Source organism: Oryzias melastigma, linkage group LG7, assembly GCF_002922805.2.
Source record: "Oryzias melastigma strain HK-1 linkage group LG7, ASM292280v2, whole genome shotgun sequence".
Classification (NCBI taxonomy): domain Eukaryota; kingdom Metazoa; phylum Chordata; class Actinopteri; order Beloniformes; family Adrianichthyidae; genus Oryzias; species Oryzias melastigma.
Genome location: NC_050518.1, coordinates 24,452,085 through 24,462,174, shown reverse-complemented (window position 1 = coordinate 24,462,174; position 10,090 = coordinate 24,452,085).

The following is a 10,090-nucleotide window of genomic DNA, read 5'->3' as shown; positions in this document are numbered from 1 at the left end:
TATGGTGGCTTGTTTTCCGAGTTGGTTTGTGTTTTACGTTGTTTTTTACCTGAGGGGGGGGGCCGTCAAATGCCGTCTAGGTTTGGAGAATCCTCAGCTTTGGGATCACAGCAGATCCGTACGGTGCTCCACGCTGACAGCCTGGGGACCTTCAGCAGGGCTTCATGAGATGTTGCTGAGTTTGTTTTCTCAGGTGAAAACTGCTACACCTTGATGTACCTGGAAGTTCCTGTCCTGTCTGAGACTGAGGGAGCTCCCCACTTGAACTGGAAGGCTGAAAGTTTCAGTAAAGTTAGTTTCCTGGAGTTCAGTCATCGCTGCAGGCGCAGAAACTTTGGGTTTAGCTCCTCCGTGCCGGACTGAGGTGTGAGCCACTTTCTCTGACTCCCATGCAGATCCAGCCCCACAGATCTGTAGCCTGTGAACTCACTGGAGCATCCACATTCATCATCAAGCTCCCTCCCTCCTTAAAGCACCTCTTCTTTGTATGGATCCTGCATTTGTCCACAAAGCGTCTCCTCTGCTGCTCCACTTTCTCACACGTCTTTGATGCTCCGGCCGGGCATGTGGTCCCCTTTGACTGGCAGCCCAAAGCAAGCGGCCCTGGAGGGCAGGAGCGTGAGAGCAGCTTCTCTTTGCTTTAAGCATAACATCCATCCTCTCCCCCAGCATTCCTGCGGACCCACGAGAGAAAGTCTCACATCCAACATAAATGAAGTCAGAGCTCTCAGAGTTAAAGGTGGGGGAGCTGCTGTAATCACACACTGTTCATATATGCTGCTTTGCAGCTCGACCTGGAGGGGGGGGGGGCATTTCAACACAGAGCGCTGGAATAACAGACGGACCATCCAACAACAATTCTCCTTTTCTTTCAATCTCTGCAGACCACAGAAACACAAATGTGTCCACACGCTGAGAGGACAGGAAGGGTCGCGTTTTGGATCAACCAGCACAGCTCTGGGGGGCGAAAGCCTCGCTGACACTGGGGGCTCCTCTCAGCGACGGGCCGTACCCTCCAGAACCTTTACTTTCTTTCTGTTTGAACAGAAACCGAGCCGTGTCTTTCTTCTGCGGCCTCTTCTCCTCCAGGCTCAGCCCGGACCGATCCTCTGCAGGCCCACAGACCCACGTCTCAACAGAACCGTTTTCTCCTTTTTTTAGCTGAAGTGCGTTGGATGATTTAGATCATAGATAGAAGAAGAGCGTGTTCTTAGGTATAATAATGACTTGTTGGAGGAACTGGTCGTGAGAGTTCAGGAGCTCTGAACAGGAACCAACCTGATGGAGAAGGTGATGAAGTTCCAAATCCAACAGAGATGATAAATATATATCGTATACATCATGTTGAGCTCCATGTTTTAGAAACGGGATGAAGCTTCAGTTCATATGTGAGTCAAGGCAGGTGAGACAATACTTTTGGTAATTCAGTTCAGATGCAAATATTATCAGAGAGGGACTTTAGTTCTTAAGGTGAACAGCCCCGAACAACAGAGAGAGAGTAAGATGGATGGAGAGGTGTGTGCAAGTAGGTCGGAACAGGTGGAGGAAGGTCTCAGGTGTGAATGGAAGGTGTAGAAGACTGTGGTGAGAGCAGCCATGTTGTTGGTTCAGAGGCAGGAAGCAGAGCTGAAAGCAGCAGAGATGAAGATGTTGAGGTTCTCTTTGGGAGAGACCAGGATGGATCGGGAATGAATCCATCAGAGGATCAGATCAGGGAGGATGTTCTGGAAATAAATGTAGAGAAACAGATGAAGATGTTTGAGGTCTGAGGTTGTAGATACCAGGAAAGACGAGGAAAACCAAAGAGGAGGATCACGGATACAAAGAAGTGATGGGGGTTGGTGTGAGAGTCTGCATTATTCATGAATAGTTGCATGTGCAACAAAAACGGGCAGAAAATCCAGTCAGTTCATGGAGTACAACAAGGCTTCGTGCTTGGTCCGGTCCAGTTTAGTCTCATTCAGGTTTATTTCTAAAGCCCAATATCACGATGCAATTGTCTCAGTGGGATTACTGGTAACTGTACAAAGACAAACTCAGTCATAACATATAAACAGTAGCTGATTGCTGAACTAACTAAGTTAACCTGGCATCCCTGCCTTTAGACCCTCCTTCACTGTAAGGAAATCTGCTAAAAAGAAAACAAGCATCTTGGGAACAAATAAGAAACCTCAGGGATCCTCTCCTGGGACAGACAGACGATGTACCAGGTGATCTTATCTAACTCCACAACTACATGTCCGAATATTGTAGCAGATGGGCTTCATCCAGATGGGCTGATGGACAGCTGGGGATGCAAGACGTGCCAGAGGCGAGGTCCACAGCCAGGAACAGGAACACTGACGAGCCTCCTGGAATCTCTCCCAATCCAAGAGGCAAAACGAGCCAGTAACGAGGTCCACTGCCAGGAACAGGAGCACCGATGATGGAAACTGGAATCTCTCCCAATCCAAGACGTGAAACGAGCCAGAGGCGAGGTCCACAGCCAGGAACAGGAACACTGACGAGCCTCCTGGAATCTCTCCCAATCCAAGACGTGAAACGAGCCAGTGACGAGGTCCACTACCAGGAACAGGAGCTCCGATGATGGAAACTGAAATCTCTCCCTGGAGGGGAGTGGGACAGAAGAACAACATGTGAATCACACTGCACCAACAGAGGCATGCAGAACTAATTGAAAAATAAAGAATAGAGGAGAGGAGAAGTAGACTGAACTCCAGTGTACCATGCTTCCCCAGCTTCCAACTTCTAGCAGCCTTCTAACAACTAATTTTTATTGGATTTTATTCAAATAGTTGAATGCAGAATTGCACACATAGGAGGGGATAATAACAGCAAATAATAAAGAATCTCTATATTTTTTTCAATCATATGTTGGAGAAATATGTAAATTATAATTATAATTATTCCCCCAAACTTCATTCCAGTAGGGGAGCAGTATGTTAAATATTCTCTGATTACTAGCCAGCCTGGAAATAGACCTGTCCAAAGAGGAATTGAGTAACAATAACTTTCAGGTTCAACTATTAGCATTGAGGCAGAACAGCAAATATAGTCATTATTGCTGATGATAGGAGTTTAGATGAGAACAAAAAGACTAAAGTAGCGGTAATGTGACAGGTGGAAATCAAAACAGAAGAAAGTGTTGTTCTTCTTGACAGAACACACAGCAGTCAAAAATCTGAATGATCAAAAACATGTTTGTGGAGAAGCTTCTGCTGGTCCTCACTGTTGTGTGTGATGTTCCTCCGAGTTGCTCTACCCGGCAACAGACGAGTGAATCACAGCGAGCTCCATCTGTGCAGTCGAATGTGTCACGCTGCGCCGAGCAGCAGCAAAATAACTCATCGCTGCACCGTCCTCACAAGGAGACGGGAGGCAGAGGGAAGCAGCGGTGGCCACGCTAACATGCCTCATGGCTCCTCATTAACATGTCAACAACCTGGGACAGTGCGTCACCACCCGCCTGTTCCTCCGTCTGCACGCTGAGGCCGGCTCCACGTGGATGTCTGACACGCTCGCTTGGTTTCTGTGTCAAAGTCAGCTTCAGTTTAGAGCCTTCACAGTCAGGGCGGCTCCTCTGGGGAAGCAGAACTTCACATCCACAACATTTATGCTGGGAGTTTGTGCTTGTTCTGCAAGCAGCTTCACAACATGGACTGTTGGTGGTAACCTCTACAAAGGTCAGAGGTCGTCTAAACGAGTTCTTTCCTTTTCTTAAGTTAAGAATCCTCTGTTTTTGTCTTTACAGTAAAACTCATGACCCAAGAAAACATTTCAGAAAGATCTGAGTGTGTTTACTCTCAATAGAGAATGTTTAGGCTGATTCTTTAGCCCAGAGGGGTCAAACTCAATCGCACGAGGGGCCAGAATCCAGAACATACCTCAGGTCACGGGCCGAACAGGATAAAACTAAACATTCTAAAACGACATTTCTAACATTTTTAAAAACATAACTTTTTATCATTACTATGAATAAAAAACAGCCAGGAATATTTTCCGGGGGTGTGATACATATTACTGGATGGGAAATCACGTGACAAACGGCGTGACAGACGTGCAGAATTACCATGCATCGAGTCTTCCCGAGTGATGAACGGAGGAGGTCCAAATAAGAATGAAAAGAACCACAAAAGGAGACGCAGCGTTTTGCAATCAACTTAAAAACCTTGACAACAAAATAATCTGATGGAGAGGAGTCATCACAGGACAAGAATTTTAATAGAAAAAAATCAGGCTGGGAACCGTGTGCTAAAGTGGGTGATAGCGACTCCCGAGTAGCATGCTAGTTTGGTTCTTCGATGTATATTTTTATTAATGCTTGATGCTTTCAAACATGGCTGATGTTATTCAAGCGTATTTACGTGCAACCAGCACAAAAACTGATGGAAATTCATGTGGACACACAGAATGTGAGGGTTAGATAAATGTGGCAGTGCTGGAAAGTAGCACGTAGCTAACCACTTTAAGAGCCAGTCTAAGAGGCCTAATGTTATCGGTCGTACTTTTTCTTTTTTTAGTAAGACAGTGAAATTGAGTTCACACATAATTTTCTAACTCCATGCCGTCACTGTTGAGCTTCTTTCTTGGTCGCACAGACCGAAGAAAGTCCAGCTAGAATCTGCAGCGCTAACGCTAACTTTCTGCTCAGAGACATAAACTTTAAAGAGAGCAGTTGTGATTATGGAAGGAGCTGTGGCTCAAAACTTTAACCTGCCACACCATTTACAGCTGTTATCACTGTGTTTGAATCTTAACAGTTTGACGTTATCATCCATGTTCTTAAGTTTAAACAATGGTTCTTGTATCAGCTAAAGATGCTAGCTGGAGCCTTATCCTCTAAGTCCTATGAAATTGACTGATTTTAGCAGAGAGGCAAAGCTGTAAATTTGACACCAATGCATTACTTGTAGTAGCAAAAGGAACAATTGTTGCACTATTTACAGATTAATCTTCATAGATAATAAATATTTAAATACACCACAAGATCAATCATTTTCCAAACTTTAATTCAAACCATATTTTGTAAAAATCGGTTAAGAAATGATGGAACTAGCTTGGTTTGATTTGATGTCCGCCTGTCCTCCATTGAAACAGCAGAAATTGATGACGAGATTCAATGCGTAACGATGGCGCCTGCGTGTGCATGTCTCTGTCTATAGCGGCGAATAGGCGAGGGACGATCTAGTAATATAAATCAATGGTCCAGGGTGAAGCCAGGGTTCACCTGCATGAGTTGGGCTGCCTACAGCAGAAGGTGTAGAAGGTAGATGGATGGATAGATGTCTTTCCTATATCTGTATGGGTAATCGTGTATATATTTATTTCAAATTGTCTCATTTAGTCCTCCATATATATGTCCATCGTTTTTGGACATGAATTTGTTGTAATAGACATCACCTCTTCTTATCCATGCTACTGGTCCTACCTCAGAGACAAACACCTGGAATGTCAGAGGAGAGCCCCTGGAGGGTCACCGGGGGTCATGGCTTTCTCAGTGTCCAATTTCCCAGCAAAAACCCTTTTTATGAAGGAAATCACAAACTTTTTAATAAGTAATATCATATTCAGAAATCAGTTTTCAGCAGACATGGCTGAACCAAAGAACCTGTCAGGTTCAACAAGAAGGATGAATACTACAATTAAAATAAATGTGAAAAGTTTCCAGATGGTGTCCGTCAAAAATAAAAGTGATTTAAAACACTCAAACACGGCTGTCGTGATGAGCAGGGCTTCCTGTCTATCACTGTTTTCACTCGAGCTAATAAATAGTGTCTGGAACCAGAGCTGTCCGATCCAGGTCACCTCCATCTGGAGCTGACACCCCCATCCCCCCGGCGGGCTTTTCCACGACCTCACCTCCCTGCTCCCCTCAGCATGCAGGAGCGCCTGAGCTCAGGTATCAGCGAGACGTGTGGAGGAATGAGGGGAGGCAGAGAGCCCCGAAAAGCTGCTCTTACAAGCTCCATTAGCATAATGGAACTAATAAGAGCTCCGCATGAATTCAGGGGAGCGTAGCACCTGCCTGACAGCGCAGTGACAGGTGTGGCTGGAAGCCCACCACCACCACCACCGCTCCAGCCTCCGGTGATTGAGCAGGTGTAAGCCCCCCGCCCCTCAGAGCTGGGGGGTGGGGGGCTTTGACAGCTGCAAAGTGCTCCAAACTGCTCGTCTCATTTCCGTCTCATGACACAGCTCCAGGCGAGCAGAAAAACCACACCTCACTCAAGCAGAAGTCATTTTCCCATCAGGCGTTTTGGATCTCGATCGTCCGCTCCAGTTCAAAGTGTGAATATGTCTGCATGCGGTTTCCTGATGGGGGTGGAGCTCAGGTGAGGCTCTGGAGGTCTTCAGACAGTAGAGTTGTGTAGCAGAATCTGCCGTTCTGACTGACCGATGAGTCGGACAACCTGAGGTTTGCAGGACGATCCCTTTAGCCTCCAGGTAGCTAGCTTTAATTCAACTGTTTCCATCAGATGGGGGGGGGGCTGCATTTAACATGCATGCCTGCAGAGGTCTTGGGGGGGGAGGGGGGGGGGGCTCAGTAACACAGAAATAACAGAGCAGTCCCTCCTGAACAGGTGAGAGTGCTGCAGACGCTCTTCCCTCAGCGACCCCCCCACCCCCCATAGCCGTGCTCCTCTGTCGCATTGCTCTGCGGTTGGGGGTTTGGCTGAAGGCTGTGAATGCAGAGCGGGATTCCTTCAAGAGCCTTTCCTTGTTATTATCCTTAAACAAGCGATTCCAGCCGAGAAAACCTCTGGGTTTCTGGTAATTCCTTTTCTGGAAGGGGAGGAGAAACATGACTGGATGAAAGGAACAGAAAGCAGCACAAAGTCAGAGCGAGAGTTTGACGCCTGAGATCTTCGTGTCTGACTTTCATAGCACGACGGCCTGAGAGGAGCAGCTGGCACTTCCTGTGAAGCAGGAAATGAAGGAGATGGAAACAGTTCTTCTGTTGGAGAGTGAAGCATCTGCAGTCCTGGAGCAGCGATGCACCGTCTTTGGGGGTGGAGGTGGGGGTGGACAGTAACCGCGGGCTCCCATGGCTAGCATTACGGATACACAGGAGCGCAGCTGTCGACCTCACGAAACTCTGAACACACGTGAGTTCACGCGATAATCCGCCTTTTATTGGGATTTAGGACGTTAAAAGCTTCAACTTTACAAAAAGTGCTGAGAATCAGATCCAGCATACGGTGAAAATGTAAACGCAAATTTAAGACCCGAAGCACGATGACAAAAAGATACAACACAACGACAAAAGCCACAACACAACAACAAAAGCCACTGCACAACGACAAAAGCCACAACAAAACGTCAACAAAAAGGCCAAACACGACAACAAAAGCCACAACACGATGACAAAAACCACAACAGAACGACAAAAACCACAACCCGACAACAAAAGCCACAACACAACGACAAAATACACAACATGATGACAAAAACCAGAACACGACAACAAAAACCACAACAAAACAACAAAAGGACCAACACAACAGAAGCCACAGCACGACGACAAAAGCCAAAACACAGCAACAAAAGCCACAGTACAATGACAAAAGGCCAAACACGACAACAAAAACCACATAACAAAAAAAAAACAACAAGACAAAAGCCACAGCATGACAAAAAAAGCCGCAACACCTCGACAAAAGCCACAACACAACCACAAAAGTTACAACACGATGATGAAGGCCACAACATGACCACCCAAACCACAACACAACAGCAAAAGACAAAACGACGACAAAAACCACAACACAACGAAAAAACAACACAACAAAAACCACAGCACGACTACAAAAGCCACAAGATAACGACAAACGTCACAGCACAGCAACAAAAGATGAGGCACTGTCGTCAAAACCTACGACCTGCCTGACTAAACCTCATCGTCATTCATGCTCGTCGTGTTGGTTTGTGGGTCACACTCAGACTTCAGAAATCCTCCAGGTGTGTTTCTGGTTCCTCCTGAGCCGTCTGGTAGTCATTAGTGCCAGTGCCCCCCCCATGCTGACATCATCAGCATTACCTCAGCGTACAGTATGGACCGGTCCAAACACAATCACTGCCATGTTGCCATAACACAGAGTGCTGCTGGCTCTGGAGGGTTCTTTCCCATCCAGCACTGAGCGGGTCCATCGGTCATAAAACGGAGCCCCCCCTCAGCCCCCTCATCACCGCAGATTAGGTTTCAGGGGAAGATGGATGGAACAGATGTGCTTCATTCTACAGAGATGTGGACCGCTCTGCGCTCAGAGAATGCTCTTCCTGAAGGTTTGGACCTGAGGACATGAAGGTGGTGTTCCACACGGCTCCACCAAGAACATCAGATGGAGAAACTGTCGCCGTGGAAACCTGCCTGTGTGTTGGAGGCTGGTGGACTCTTATGGACTCTGTGTTTCTGCTCCTCAAAAACCAACATCAGATCCAAGCAGAACTCCATCACTGAAGTCTTTAAGAATCTTTTTCACATAATTTTACTGGGAATCTTCTGCTAACGTTCATTGATCCTCAATGATTCAATGAAACAGCTGATGAAGCTTCAGCTTCAAGCTCCTCTTGTTTCAAAATTGGATGTTGCTGAGCAAGTTAAGATCATGGAGAGTCAGTCCATGTTGATCTGGATGATCCTCTGAGCTGGAACCTGAATTAATTCATAACCAAACAACAGTACAACATCTCTGCAGGGTGCAGGAGCGGCCTGCCGCCCGGCTAAAGGTCCACAGTGACCGACCGATCCACATTAAATATGGACGGAGGTGAAGTCTGACTGTTGTCTGAACGAAGCATCGTTTTTGTTAGAAAGGGTGGGATTTTGTTGGAAAATGCTCCTCTGTCTTTCTCTTCTGGGCATTGGAAAGCTGAGTGCATCAGACGGTTGGTGCGGTTCCGTGTTTTATCTCATTAACAACAATTCTGGAGTCTTCTGTTTGTTCCTGCATCGATTTTTCCCTCTTCCAGGCAGCCGCTGCTTCTTCATTCCAGTATGTATGGAAATGGATTTGAGAAGGAGCGTCCATCTTTGTTTGACTTTTCTTCCACATATGGTATTTTAATATGATTACCCCCCCCACACACATGCACACTCACACATGCACACTCACACAGACAGTAAAGCAAAGTCCTGAGCTCCAACAGCGTGGAGGAGCTTAGGAATGAAAAGGGTTGAACTTTGATCAATAAAATACGTTACCATGGTACCGACACACCGTACATAACTGCAAAAACCATGACACAATGACAAAAGCCAAAAAACGACAAGTAAGGCCAAAAACACGACAACAAAAGCTAAAGAACAACAACAACAGCCGAAGCTTGACAACAAAAGTCAAAAGCATGACAACAAAAGCTAAAGAACAACAACAACAGCCGAAGCACGATGACAAAACAAACACGACATGACACAACAAAAGCTGGAAGCCGACTGCAAAAGCCACAACACAACAGAAATGGTATACAATAAATTAATACATTTTTTTTAAGTATTATTCATTTTCAAGATATTTGCACAGCTTGAATCTTTGAACATTAACCCAAGAGGGGATAAATAAAAATCAAGCTAGGGAGAATCTTTTGGTTATTCTTTAAACTCGGGATGTCCCAAACCGATCACATAATGAAAATTGTGATCACGTGGTTGATGACTCGATCAGTTTCGAATGTTGTCCCCCGATCAGTATCGGATATTTCATTTATTCTTATTATGATTGCCGTTACATATTTCAATCTTATTATTCTGGATAAAAAGTCTGCGTGTCATGAACAGATCACAAAATGTTGCCATAAAACGCAGCAGCAGTTTAAACAGGAACAACTCAGCCAAGCTAACTAGATGATCACAGATTCAGACTTCTGGGATCAATAACTCGTCTAAAAATGATTTAAACTGACAGCAAGTGTCTCTATTAGTTTGGCTTAACATAAACAACAACCTATAAAGGCATTTCAACAGAAAAAGACTGAGTGTTTGCTTGTTTACTGTTAAGCTCTTTTTTTAACATCTACATGCTCCCACTGGCCCAGGTTATAAAGAACAACAACATTAGTTACCATAGCGATGCAGATGACACACAGATATATA